The sequence below is a fragment of the Gadus chalcogrammus genome, unplaced genomic scaffold, assembly GCF_026213295.1.
Source record: "Gadus chalcogrammus isolate NIFS_2021 unplaced genomic scaffold, NIFS_Gcha_1.0 GACHA110, whole genome shotgun sequence".
In the NCBI taxonomy this organism is placed as follows: domain Eukaryota; kingdom Metazoa; phylum Chordata; class Actinopteri; order Gadiformes; family Gadidae; genus Gadus; species Gadus chalcogrammus.
The window spans coordinates 9,874-24,282 of NW_026613545.1; the positions used below are offsets into that span (position 1 = coordinate 9,874).

The following is a 14,409-nucleotide window of genomic DNA, read 5'->3' on the forward strand; positions in this document are numbered from 1 at the left end:
TACCTGGCACCTGCTGTTGCCTATAAAGCCTGGGAGGCTTTATCGGCTCTGTCTCTAGCCAGGGCCAGCAGCACGGTTCCCATTCACCAGTCTGTGTAACCTTTAGTGCCAATAAACCCGGTTTTCTTATACCTAATCCTTGTTTGTCGACTATATGTTACTCCCCTCGAGCCGGGTCGTAACATATTGGGGGCTCGTCCAGGATCAATCTGGATCAGTTTTGCAGAGTTAAATATTTCTAATTTTCCCCTAGACAGAGTAACCTGGTATGTTTTGGTGGTGTTTGGCTGTGTGGCTATGAGCAGTTGTTTTTTTTTCATGGTGAGTATGGTGAGTATTGAATCTGAGTGCTATGATTTTAAGTTGTGAGTGATCCCCCCTGGTTAGTTAGGGAGTGTACCAGCTGGGCGGAGCAATCTGTCTTTCCATCGGTACACTATTTGTTATTTTGCCTTCTTTATTTTCGAGGTAATCCTGGGTGGAGACGTGTTCTCTGGTGGGGGCGAGCATTTCAGGGCCTTGGCCACATGGCTGAGGTTAACATGGCTGAGGTTAGTTAAAGTTAGGCAGATACCAGGGGGCTTGCTTAGTTGATCATTTGCACTCGGAGGCTTGCTCACTGTGCTCAGCAGTGATTGGTGTATTTGGTTATTTTTGCTTGGTGATTGAAGTTGTCTAGTATGGCGGCTATAGATGACTTTATTAGTGCACCCTCGGAGGAGTTGCTTGGTCAGCTCACTAAAGAACAGCTCCTTAGTCTTGCCAGTCATTATGACATTGAGATCGGCGCTAAAGTAGAGGCCATCTGCTGCTTTGGCGTTCCTACTTCTCGGGTCGAGCTGAAACGGTTTCTTGGCATGGCAGGCTACTACCAAGTTTTTGTAAGAATTTTGCTACTGCGGCTGCCCCCTTGACTAGCTTACTTAGCCCAAAGGTCCACTTTGTTTGGACAGAGATGTGTCAGTTGGCATTTGAGAACCTGAAGGCCCTGTTGGTCAGTGCCCCAGTCCTGGCTGCCCCTGACTTTAACAAGCCATTTAAACTGGCTGTCGATGCTAGTGATGCTGGGGTAGGTGCTGCCCTACTTCAGGACGACTCATCAGGTGTTGAACATCCCGTTTGTTATTTTTCGAGAAAATTTGACATTCATCAGAAGCATTACTCTACCATCGAGAAAGAGGCCTTGGCCCTTATTTCTGCTCTGGACCACTTCGATGTGTATGTCTCTTCCAGTCAGGTCCTGGTGGTCTACACCAGGACCTGACTGCAACAATGTTTCTCCTTTATTTTTATTTTTTTTTGCATGCAACCTCTTGCGGGCCAGAAAAAAATTAAGAGGGGCCGCATTTGGCCCACGGGCCGCTAGTTGAATAGGCCTGGTCTACATCATCACATGCACACACCGCCACAAACACTCCATTGGAGAAACGAAACATAGCATGATCATCCGACTGAAACAGAAACTCTGCGACATCAAACACCAGCCCCTACAAACCACTCTGGTTCAACATTTCACACAACAACCCGTCACCCACCTCACCATCGCTGGATTAGAATCAGACCCCAGATGGACCACCCAACAACGCAAACACATAGAATACCAAAGGATGACCCGGTTACATACACTCACACCCACAGGCCTGAAGGAAAAATCCTGAACCATAACACACATTCACCACAACCAGCATACACCCATCACCTATTACACATCTACTACACCCACTCTATACGTCCATCTTACACTTTACATACATTCATCATTTACCATCCATTACACTTTTATCACTTACTATCCATATCACATTCACCCTACACCTATAACACATTCATCATACAGCCACTACACATTCATTATTCATAACACACCTATTACACATTCATCATACTCCCATTATACATTCATTATTCATAATACACCTATGACACATTCATCATACACTACACATTCATTATTCATAATACACCTATTACACATTCATCATACACTACACATTCGTTATTCATAATACAATAAGTACACATTCATTACACCTGCATTACACCCACCACGCACATTATTCACTCTGACCTCTGACCTCCCATCTGGAGCCCCATGTGACCCGGCCAGAGGACTGGCTCCTGATCAACTCTCATCATCACATTACTCATGATCACCGAGCGTCGTGTCCAGGAATGTTTTAATAAAGCGCTGAGAGCAGAACGCTGGGACTCCTGTGAGCTCATTACACCAAACGTACACAACGCCTTTAGCTTCATGTTAGCTTTAGTGATAGCCACCTCGGAATAGAGCGCCATCTAGAACGACCTCACACTCTAGCCTCAACGTCGATGAGACCAACTGGAAATACAAGCCGGTATTAAATTAAACTGTTAAAGGGACTCTCACCTTTGTTGCATTTTTACACTTTTTTTGGATAAGGTTAAATTGGTAATAAGGTAATAACACTCTAATATTCAAGACAGACCCACCAGGAGTAAAAACAAACAATTATTTTACTCTCATAATATTTAGTGAAAACTTCAACCAATAAAATTCTTCGGACCGAATGACCTTATTGGCCGACAGACCTGTCTGTTTGCTGCATGGATATATAATGTTTTCCGTCTGCTTCTTGTGGCGCATTCGGGCCCGCGTCATCAAGGCGTGTCCTCAACTAGAGGGTTTGTTTTGATTCCACGGCAGACAGTAGCGAGTAGCGACCGTAGCGACTGACGATGGCAGACCAAAGTGGTCCACTGCGTACTGAAACTGCACCATTCAGTCCGATTAGGGGACTCATCTCGGACTCAGACTCACAGAGTTACCCTCCTCTGGAGCCTCAGGAAGACCTCCAGACTGTTGGCCACCAACTGCACCATTCAGTCCGACAAGGAGACCCGATTCGGCCTCAGAAGCCAAGTGGTCCCGCTCCCCTGGATGATTCTCAGGACCTCCAGACCGTTGGCAACCAACCGCACCACTCAGTCCGATTAGGGGACCCGTTTCGGACTCAGACGCGAAGTTGTCCCGCTACTCTGGAGCTCCGGGAAGACCTCCAGACCGTTGGCACCCAACCGCACCACTCAGTCCGATTACGGGACCCATTTCGGACTCAGACGCGACGTTGTCCCGCTACTCTGGAGCTACAGGAAGACCTCCAGACCGTTGGCACCCAACCGCACCACTCAGTCCGATTACGGGACCCATTTCGGACTCAGACGCGACGTTGTCCCGCTACTCTGGAGCCACAGGAAGACCTCCAGACCGTTGGCACCCAACCGCACCATTCAGTCCGATTAGGGGACCCATTTCGGCCTCAGACGCTACGTTGTCCCGCTACTCTGTTTGTAATGCTCATACACCTTTCTTATACTCTTATTTCTTATACTTATCCTTCACCATGGGGCCTCAAAACGGTATCACACGAAGCCCATAAAATTACAGTGAGCCACCTGCTAAATTTCTTGTTTACTAGACCCCTGGTAGATATTATGACCCCTGGGAGTCTAAACATAACCCATGGGAGTCTAAACATAACCCATGGGAGTCTAGAACTTTTGTACTGTAGCGACCCTGGGACAGTTAAATAGTTTGTGTGTTATGTGTTACATTATATTTCGTTGTCCGCTATGCCAGTTGTTCTATGTGCATGTATTGTAATGTTCTTCTTGTCAATCAGCGTGGGGGCGAATCATTAGGTCAGCTGGGGGCAAGTACCCATGACTGCAGCCCGCAGACGGAGCCCACATGGAGGGGGCGGGCACTCAGTCCACATGGAGGGGGCCGGCCCTCCGCCCACATGGAGGGGGCCGGCCCTCCGCCCACATGGAGGGGGCCGGCACTCAGTCCACATGGAGGGGGCGGGCACTCCGACCACATTGACGATTGAGCAGATTTCCGCTGCTCTTGTTAATGCAAGAGTAAACGGTAATACTATGTTAAGCTAGCGGGAGCCCATGCTGTTAATTAAATTATACAAACAGATGGTACGGGAGTATTGTGACTGGGTATCTTTCTTGCTGCGTACCATGGAACTATTATAAAGTTAAGCATAGCCTAAACGACTTGCAAATACATTTTCTCTTGTTTATTTTTTTTCCGCTTGGCTGTTCCACTCATGGACCTATTAACCCTTATAAGGTGTTCGGGACCCGTTTTCAGTTTTTAGCTTTATAAAAGTGATACAAATAATTATTTTTTTGAACTAAGATTCATTGGCTTTGGCTCATTTTCTTTGAGGAACATAAATCAGAAAACATTTTCAATGACCCCCCCCCCTGTATACCCCCCCATCACATTTATATTACACACAGGGTGTTTGGGTCCAGTGGACCCGGAGCTAGTTTTAAGTGTGGAAATCATAGGTTCTGTGCACCCTCATTTTCCCTTCTTCCTCTGTGTGTGTGTGTGTGTGTGTGTGTGTGTGTGTGTGTGTGTGTGTGTGTGTGTGTGTGTGTGTGTGTGAGAGAGAGAGAGGTGAAGCAGGTGAAGCAGGTGAATGGGCCCTTGGTGTGAGCACCCACAGTGTGCACCCACTGTTCCCGCACAAGGTTGCAAAATTGGAGCACCCAACACTATCTACACCCATATTCCCACACATTTCACCCTCTGTCTTGCGGGAACCAAGCTTGGGGACCTGACACTATAAAAAAGCTCTGTCAGCGTGGTTCCATACCACAACTGATCAAGATGGCAAAGCGATTCTCTGTTCAGACTGCCTTACAGTTGATATTTGAAGAGACAGAGGGTTTTGATGGTGATGCAGAGGAAATAGTTTCGGAAAGTGAGGATAACATTTCAGAGTCTGACACCGAGTTTGAAGAGGAGGATGAGCATCAGCCAGCTCAGAAACGTAAAAGAGCCTCAGGACTAGCCCTTCAGCAGGCAGGACCAGCCCGCAAGCAGCCAGCCCCAGGACCATCCCGCGAGCAGCCAGCCCCATGACCAGCCCGCAAGCAGCCAGCCCCAGGAACAACCCGCAAGCAGCCAGATGTAGGACCAGCCCGTCAGCCAAAACGCTGTGAAGTGTGTGGACCCATGATGGACAGAAAAACACAATATGCATGGAACCAGTGCAAAAAATACATATGCAATACACACACAGTGAGACTCTGCCCCTCATGTGTGGTATAGTCTGATATACGTATAATGGCCGAGTTCAAAGGCTTTAATGTGTTGTTCAGACAGATGTTATTGAGTATGTTTCAATTTCTAATGATGTTGATTATTTCCAAGTTATGCCTGTTTTATGAGGCATTTCCTTATTTTGTTGCATTTTAATACAAAAATAAACAAAAACGAGTGGCACCTCTATTCATAAATGTGATTTAACAAAGGTAAAGTGAACAAATTTAACATATGTGTTGTTTATATTACTTGCAATTGGGATGAAGTAACCATCTGGTGAGTATTAAAAAAAAAAAGCTTGATTATGTTGAATTAAAAGGCAATGGGTCCACCAGACCCAGCAGCACCTCCTGTGTGACAAAAAAACGAACACCCTATGAAGGTTAAGGTTCCACTTAAGAGTTCACGTTACAACCGTTCGCCGTTGCTCCATGTTTAAATCACAGTGCATTGTTCGTGAACCCGTTCACTAACTGAAATAGTGCCCCCTAGTGATCTTTTTTTTTTTTACTCAGTATTAATAGGCCTACTATTGCTGTTTTCGCTTGAATTTTTGTATTTCTCTACTGATTGCTTCGATAATGCAACATTAAAAGTTACTAACAGCGACTTCACACAGAAGCTCCGGCTTAGGGCCCCCCACCGCCCTTGGGCCCCTGGGCATGTGCCCGGTGTGCCAGTGCGGTAATCCACCCTTGCCTGTAAACAATGCAACGTGTGCGAACTCCTGTACCCGTCTGTCTGTGAGAGTCACAGGCCCAGTAAGAGCCAAAATAAGATTTGGGGAACTATGAAGACTGGGACCCAAAGGTATGACCTTAAAAGATGTAATGTGAGGAATAACGAAGTGACCACATCTAAGGGCAAAAAATGTACCTCAATAGACATAATGAAAAGCTACATGTGTGAAGCACATTAAGTTACACCAATCACAGGAGCACTAACAACAGTCTTTTTATTCAGCAAAACGATAAAAAAATAACAAACAAAGTCTCAACGGGGGGGGGGGGGGGGGGGGGAACACACTGACGCCTTCCTCAGTGAGGTGGACGCCACTCTCGCTTCGTCGCCCGACATCGCCGTCACCGCCGCCATAGCTGCCAAGCGCCACCATTATGCTGCATCATCAGACTACTGGAGTCGTGTGGCGCAGGCGTCACGGGGAGGGGGGAGGGGGAGAGGTGTTTGACTCAAAAGAGGCAAACACCTTCAGGTTTCTCCTGTCCATCATCTCCACACAGAAGAGTTCATAGTCAGTTTGTAATTGGAATGAGAATCGGAATGGTTGCCATGCTTCTTCCTCATCCCCGCCGTCATGGGATTTGCGCTGTACTGATGCTGCCCTCTGCTCCCAACCTTCCATCCCAAGGACCTCTGGGAGAGAGACGCTGTCCTTGAAGGACTGTACCTGGCACCATGCTGCTGCCTGAATTGTGTCCTTCAGGACAACATCCTCTTCCTTGAAGAAAAAAGAAAAATTATTCGTGTCTGTACTTGACACCCTACTCTCCCAAAACCACAACATGGTATGCAAACAAAGGCTACTACTACTGATGAGTTTTCAGCGATAAAAAACACTATTCGACTAGTTATCAGACTATTTCATCTGGCTATACATACAACCTCCAGCATTACACACATATTACATACCAGGTTCCCAGGTTCCAGTTCCTGGTCTTCAGTTTTGTCTTGAAATAAAACAGATTGTTGTCAGTAATGTTGAGTAGGCTAATACAATGGAATAATAAAAGTAGGCCCTAGTAGTGCAATAGATCAGCCATGGAGTAGGCTATAACTTGCATATTGATGGAGATATGTGTACAACTTAATTTGGAAGTAGAAGCCTAATAGAATCAATCATATCTCACAAATTGTCACGGTCTCTCCCACCGGATCCTAGCTGCCGCTAGTTTTCTCTGTTTGTCTTGTCTGTCCATGTTCTGTTTCATGTACGGGGCGTGGCCTGCTGAACTCCCCAACCCAGCCACGGTGATCACCCGCACCTGACCATCATCACCAATCACGCCCACCTGTATATCTTCCCCAGTCATTCAACCTTTCGTCGCCAGATCGTCAACTACACTTACCTAGTTAAGTTATCCTCCGACCTCTCTAGCCTTTTCCTAGTATTCTCGTTGTTCTCGTTCACCACTCGACTCTCCTCTCCTGCAGGAATACCAGTTCCTCCGAACCGTCGAGGGTGACTACCTGTCCGGCAATCCACCCGACCAACCATCTCCGGATCGCCACAGACATTCTCCTCTGCTCTGTGTAGCAATAAACTGGTTAATTGCTACCAACCTCTTCCTGTCGTCATTTGTGCCGTGCGTTTGGGTTCACCCCGTCTTGCCTCGTAACAGTACGATCTGGCCAAAAGATGGACCCAGCCGACACAAATGATGCAGCCGATTCCTTGGCCGCTCGCTTAGCGAATTTAACCCAGGAGGTACGCCGCCAAGGCGGCCTCGGGGTAGAACATTCCCGGAACCTGAGGGAGGCTTCCGCAAGCCTAGCCCGATTTGCTACGGCATTGTCGTCCCTCGAGTCCCGGCTGACACTCTTGACCCCTCCCTCTGGTTCGTCCGCAGATCCCCCCGCTACGGTCCCTATCGTTCGTCGGGAACCCTATGTCCCAACCCCGGCACCATATGGGGGCGATCCTGGAGCCTGTCATGGGTTCCTTCTCCAGGTGGGAGGAGTTTTCTAGCAGCAGCCACTCACCTACGCCACCGAGACCTCCCGCATCGCCTACCTCGTCGCCTGCCTTCGAGGGGTGGCGCTTACCTGGGCTTCGGCTGAGATGGACCGCGGGGGTCCCGAGGCCTCGAACTATTTAGCCTTTACTACGGCGCTGCGACGGACGTTCGATCATCCAGTTCGGGGCCGAGAGGCTGCCCAGAGACTTTTGGATTTACGCCAGGGCAGTCGCAGCGTGGCGGAGCTGGTGATTGACTTCCGTATCTACGCAGCAGAGAGCGGCTGGCGTGACGACGCTCTGAGAGACGTTTTTCAGCGCTCCCTGGCTGATCATCTACGGGATGAGATCGCGTTGCGGGACGAGCCGTCCGACTTGGAGGCACTCATTACTCTCGCCATGCAATTAGACAACCGCATTCGGGAGCGAAGGAGGGAGAGTGTCGTCCGGACCCCGTCATCGTTTCCTTCCCAGCACACGACAGTGAGACCTCCGCCGCGGATTACCGAGGCCTTTCGTGAGCCTCCGAGCCTTCCCGAGCCAGAGCCCATGCAGCTGGGGCGCGTCCACCTAACCATGGAGGAACGCGACCAGCGCCGACGGACGGGCGCTTGCATGTATTGTGGGAGGACAGGCCATATCCTCCTTCACTGTCCCCGGCGCCCGGGAAACGGTCCGGCTCGGTCGTAATGGGAGTTTATCGATCGAGTTGTGTCCCTAACTATTCTAACTCCCGTACTCTGCTGAAGGCCACTCTGTCTTGGCAGAACCGCTCCTTGCCCCTCTCCGCCCTCGTCGATTCCGGAGCAGACGAGAGTTTTTTGGACCGAAGGGTGGCTCGACAGCTGGGAGTAGACCTCATCCCACTCGACGTGCCTATGGAGGTGAGTGCGCTCAATGGATTGCACCTGGACAGAATTGAGCACAAGACCGCTCCCATGTCCTTGCTGCTCTCCGGTAACCATCAGGAAAAGATTTCCTTTCACCTCATTGACTCACCCCAGACTCCTGTGGTCCTGGGCCATCCCTGGCTTCGTCTCCATAACCCCAGTTTGGAGTGGGTTTCTGGTAGGATCACTGCTTGGAGTACCCATTGCCTATTGAACTGTTTACGCTCCGCCTCAGCACCTACGGCAGTCTCCCCACCGACGGTTCCGGAGTCCCCGGACCTCACGTTGGTGCCCCTGGACTATCATGATTTAGGATCTGTATTCAGTAAACAACACGCACTATCTCTGCCACCACATCGCCCTTATGATTGTGCCATTGATTTACTTCCTGGTTCCCCTCTCCCTAGCAGCCGCCTGTTTAACCTCTCACTTCCAGAACGAGAGGCCATGGAGGGGTATATCCGGGACTCTCTTGCCGCAGGGATTATTCGGCCCTCATCTTCACCGGTAGGAGCAGGGTTTTTTTTTGTTTCCAAGAAGGATAAGTCCCTTCGCCCCTGCATTGATTATAGGGGACTCAACGACATTACGATTAAGAACAAGTACTCGTTGCCCCTCATAGACTCTGCCTTTGTTCCCCTGCGGGGTGCTACAGTTTTTACCAAGCTGGACCTCCGTAACGCCTACCACTTGGTCCGCATCCGAGAAGGGGACGAGTGGAAGACAGGCTTCACTACCCCATTAGGTCATTTCGAGTACCTGGTGATGCCTTTTGGTCTTACAAATGCCCCAGCAGTATTTCAGGCCCTGGTCAATGACGTATTGAGAGACATGCTCCATCAGTTTGTGTTCGTGTACATTGATGATATCCTGATTTTCTCCCGGTCCCTCGCAGAGCACAAGCTGCATGTCCGTCAAGTGCTGCAGCGCCTCTTGGAGAATCGTCTATTTGTCAAGGCGGAGAAATGCGAATTCCATGCGCCATCGGTGACCTTCCTGGGATTCGTTATCGGCCAGGGGAGGCTGGAGATGGATCCAGGGAAGGTAGCTGCTGTAGCTGAATGGCCTACTCCCACCAATCGCAAGCAGCTCCAACGCTTTCTGGGGTTTGCAAACTTCTACAGAAGGTTCATTAGGAACTTCAGCCGCATCGTCGCGCCCCTCACAGCGCTGACCTCCGTCAAGGTGACCTTCAGATGGCCCTCGGAGGCCGTGGCGGCCTTCGAGGTGTTGAAGCGACGCTTCGTCTCCGCTCCGGTTCTCACGCAGCCCGATGGCAAGCTGCAATTCGTGGTGGAGGTCGACGCATCGGACACTGGGGTTGGAGCTGTACTGTCCCAACGCTCAGCTTCGGACGGTAAGCTTCACCCTTGTGCTTTCCTCTCTCGAGGGCTATCTCCCCCAGAGCGGAACTACGACGTGGGAAATCGGGAGCTCCTCGCCGTCAAGCTCGCGCTCGAGGAGTGGCGTCACTGGCTTGAGGGGGCGGAACTGCCGTTTGTCGTGTGGACGGACCACAAGAATCTGAGTTATATCCAGTCTGCAAAACGTCTCAACTCCCGCCAGGCAAGGTGGGCGCTATTTTTTGGTCGCTTTAAATTCTCCCTTTCCTATCGCCCGGGTTCCCGCAACACCAAGCCGGACGCATTGTCCCGTTTGCACTCCGTGGACGGGGAGTGTTCTGTTTTGGACTCCATTCTACCACCCACTTGTGTGGTGGGCTCAGTGGTCTGGAGGATTGAGTCCTTGGTTACCCAGGCCCAGGCTCATCAGGCCGATCCGGGCACGGGCCCTCCCGGTCGGTTGTTTGTTCCGGATGCAGTCCGTTCAGACGTGTTACAGTGGGGTCACCCCACTGCTTCGCCCGCTCCCCATCCCCAGTCGTCCGTGGTCCAACATCGCCCTGGATTTCGTTACCGGTCTCCCTCCATCCAGAGGTAACACCACCATACTCACCATAATTGATCGTTTTTCGAAGGCAGCCCACTTCATCGCTCTACCCGGACTTCCCTCTGCGAGAGAGACTGCAGAGCTGATGGTTTCTCAGGTTTTCCGAATACACGGCATCCCTGCGGACATCGTGTCGGACCGGGGCCCCCAATTTATCTCCCAGGTGTGGCGAGCCTTTTGTTTGGCCCTGGGAACCACAGCCAGTCTCTCCTCTGGATATCACCCTCAGACCAACGGCCAGGCGGAGCGGGCAAACCAGGAACTGGAGGGCATGCTACGCTGCGTCACAGCCGCCAATCCCGCTTCATGGAGCCTTCATCTTCCTTGGGTTGATGACACTACCGGAATGTCTCCCTTTCTCTGCTCCCTGGGCTACCAGCCCCCGCTGTTTCCCTCGCAGGAGGCAGAGATTGCTGTTCCTTCAGTTCGGTCCCACATCCTACGCTGCCAACGAACATGGAACAAAGCTCGGGCTGCGCTGCTTCGGGCTTCCACCCGCTCCCAGCGGCAGGCCAATCGCCACCGGACACCGGCACCTCGTTACGTCCCCGGCCAGAAGGTCTGGCTCTCAACTAAGGATCTCCATTTGAAGGTAGCCTCTCGGAAACTCGCGCCCCGGTCCATTGGACCTTTTGAAATCGAGGCCATCATAAACCCTTGTGCTGTACGTCTCCGGCTTCCTCCCTCTCTTCGGGTTCACCCCACGTTTCACGTGTCATTGATCAAGCCTGTCTCCTCCAGCCCTCTGGCGGTCGCTACGCCTGCGCCACCTCCACCGCGCATCATTGACAATCACCCGGCGTGGACGGTCCGGCAGTTGCTGGACATACGTCCTAGGGGGCGTGGTTTCCAGTACCTGGTGGATTGGGAGGGTTACGGACCAGAACACCGGCAATGGCTGTCACGGAATATGATCATGGATGATACATTGATTTCGGATTTCCATAAAGCGCATCCTACTGCCAGACGTCCGCCAGGAGGCGTTCGTAGAGGGGGGGGTACTGTCACGGTCTCTCCCACCGGATCCTAGCTGCCGCTAGTTTTCTCTGTTTGTCTTGTCTGTCCATGTTCTGTTTCATGTACGGGGGCGTGGCCTGCTGAACTCCCCAACCCAGCCACGGTGATCACCCGCACCTGACCATCATCACCAATCACGCCCACCTGTATATCTTCCCCAGTCATTCAACCTTTCGTCGCCAGATCGTCAACTACACTTACCTAGTTAAGTTATCCTCCGACCTCTCTAGCCTTTTCCTAGTATTCTCGTTGTTCTCGTTCACCACTCGACTCTCCTCTCCTGCAGGAATACCAGTTCCTCCGAACCGTCGAGGGTGACTACCTGTCCGGCAATCCACCCGACCAACCATCTCCGGATCGCCACAGACATTCTCCTCTGCTCTGTGTAGCAATAAACTGGTTAATTGCTACCAACCTCTTCCTGTCGTCATTTGTGCCGTGCGTTTGGGTTCACCCCGTCTTGCCTCGTAACACAAATACTCTGAATATGTGTAGGCCTACATGGATTCACCTGGATTAACAGTCTATACATTACCTGATCCTTCAGAGCTGGATGCTGTTGGAGCAACTCTAGCCCTTTTTGTGCAGAGATCTTTATCCTGAAATGTATTAGTGGTGGGTGGGTGGTAAGACTATAGTCTTTCACAATTGCTCTAAGACAACATCACACATTACAGTATATGACACGTACGTACCAATAGCTTTATTCCCTCCCGTCTTCTCTTCCTGCTTCCTGAAAGCTCCTCTGCAGACCTTGGTGAGTAAATGGCATACATTACATATTTTCAATATTTCAATACATTTTGGCAAGTTTGTTACAGTGAAGCAAATTATTTCAGAACTGTAAAGGAAACGTTAAACCCAATTTAAGACACTTACGGCATGGGGAAGTTCTTCAAAAGAACCAGGCACCACCATCGCCGTATTTGCTTCATGTTTGACTGACAAAAGAAACAATATTCAAATGGGTTAACAAATACAAATCAAAAAAACCTTGCCTCCACTAGTGATGATACACTTATGTAAACATACCTCAGCAAAGTCCCACCTTCCATCCATGACAATGTACATTGCGTACTGTAAATTAAGAGAAGTGGTTTATATTTATGTTAATAAAAATAAAAACAACTCTTTTTGAAAAGAGAAGAAATACCACCCCAGTTGCCCCAATATGACATTCATAATATACTGAATAGCCATTTCCTTACCATCAACACAAACACCCCACAGTTGTTGGAAAAACCTTGCCTGGGTGCACCCTGTAGTGTGGAGAGTAAAAATGTTTTAGTAGAAGGTAGAATCAGATGGTTTATTTCTGAAATAATAATAATAAAAAATAAAAAACCTGAAGATCATCCACAGTAAGAGTCTTCCAAGGCCCAGGGGCTAAGATCTGAGCCAAGTTTCTGTGAACACAGTATACAGGAAAGTCAATTTAACAGTACAATACTTCTGCTATTCTTAACCCTCCTAAACATGCATAAAAGCTTAGAACACAGTTGTAACAGGATAAGCCACCAGGCTGTAATAAAAAAAAATAGGGTCAGAACAGCCCCACTGATAAGTTGCAACTATGCCTCGGTTTCACGCATCCAATTGGAAATTATGTACAGTATCTACAATTTTAGTTTATGTAAAACAGAGCCACAATTTAAAAATAAAAAATCGATGCATTACATATATATATATATGTCTTCAAAATAGCGCTTACTGAATTTTAGGGTAACATTTTCCTCCATGTTAGCAAATCGAAAAAAAGCAGAGGCCCGGAAGACTGGAGGGGGTCCACCACCTGCAGCCCTCACAGAGGCTGAGGAGATGGCCCTCAGCCACAGAGTTTGCGTCCTGTGGCTGAGGGCATCCCTGGGGGGAGCTCCTCTGACCCCCCCCACCCTCCAGGATAGAAATGCCTTTATAAGAGGTTGGTTATTCAAAATAATTAAATATGTACACGCAACACAGCACGTTACAAATTAGATGGGGCAATATTCTGGCTCAAGTAATAATTTCACTGTCTAATCATCTTCTTCCAGTTACTGATGGCGTCATCGCCCTAGGCTACTTGAACCAGATGCCCTCACCAACCTTCATGCAATTGTAACTAGGGATGGGAATCGAGAACCGGTTCTTGTTCAGAACCGGTTCCGAGTCAACCGATTCCTTGGAATCGTTAGCAAGCCTGCTTAACGATTCCGCTTATCGGTTCCGGTCGCGGTAAATGCGTCGTGACGTCACACACACGCTGCTTTGATTTGGTTCAGAACGCAGCAAACATGTCGCCGCCGAGGAAGAATCGCATTGTGCGTTCACACCAAACGCGACGGGGCGACAAGATCCCATACAAAGTGAACGTAGAGACGCGTATGAGGGCGAGTTTTTCGCGGGAGAAAACCGATGACAAGTTTTTGTCGTGATGACAGCCAATCAGCGTTCAACAGCGTGATAACTGAGTGACATGTGTAACATAACAGCCAATCCGCGTTCAGCCGTCAAACTCAGTGCAGTGCAGTCCGGGTGAACCGCGGAATGGAGGAGAAAGTGATTGTTGCCGTTTGCGACTCCCGGAGCTCTATATATAATAGTATATAATATATTATATACTATATTATAATTGTATATATAATATCACGGCCAACAGCTCTGTCGCCTCCGGATGGCCGTAACGTGGGGAGCTCTCATAGGGATTGGGCTTCTCGGGGTTTGTTTACCGGCATTGCTATGGTTTCCGGTCTTATGCGTTCCAACGGTTT

At 49.5% G+C, this 14,409-nt stretch overlaps 1 long non-coding RNA gene across 1 annotated transcript; it reads right to left on the reverse strand.

Moving 5' to 3' along the window:
* Positions 1 to 11,493: 11,493 nt before the first annotated feature.
* LOC130378884 (uncharacterized) lies at positions 11,494 to 13,769 on the reverse strand. Its single transcript, XR_008894977.1, has 7 exons — positions 13,005 to 13,769; positions 12,868 to 12,918; positions 12,692 to 12,736; positions 12,539 to 12,600; positions 12,355 to 12,412; positions 12,195 to 12,258; positions 11,494 to 12,040 (listed from the first exon to the last, which is right to left on the reverse strand). It is a non-coding gene; the product is annotated as an uncharacterized LOC130378884 (long non-coding RNA).
* Positions 13,770 to 14,409: the final 640 nt, after the last annotated feature.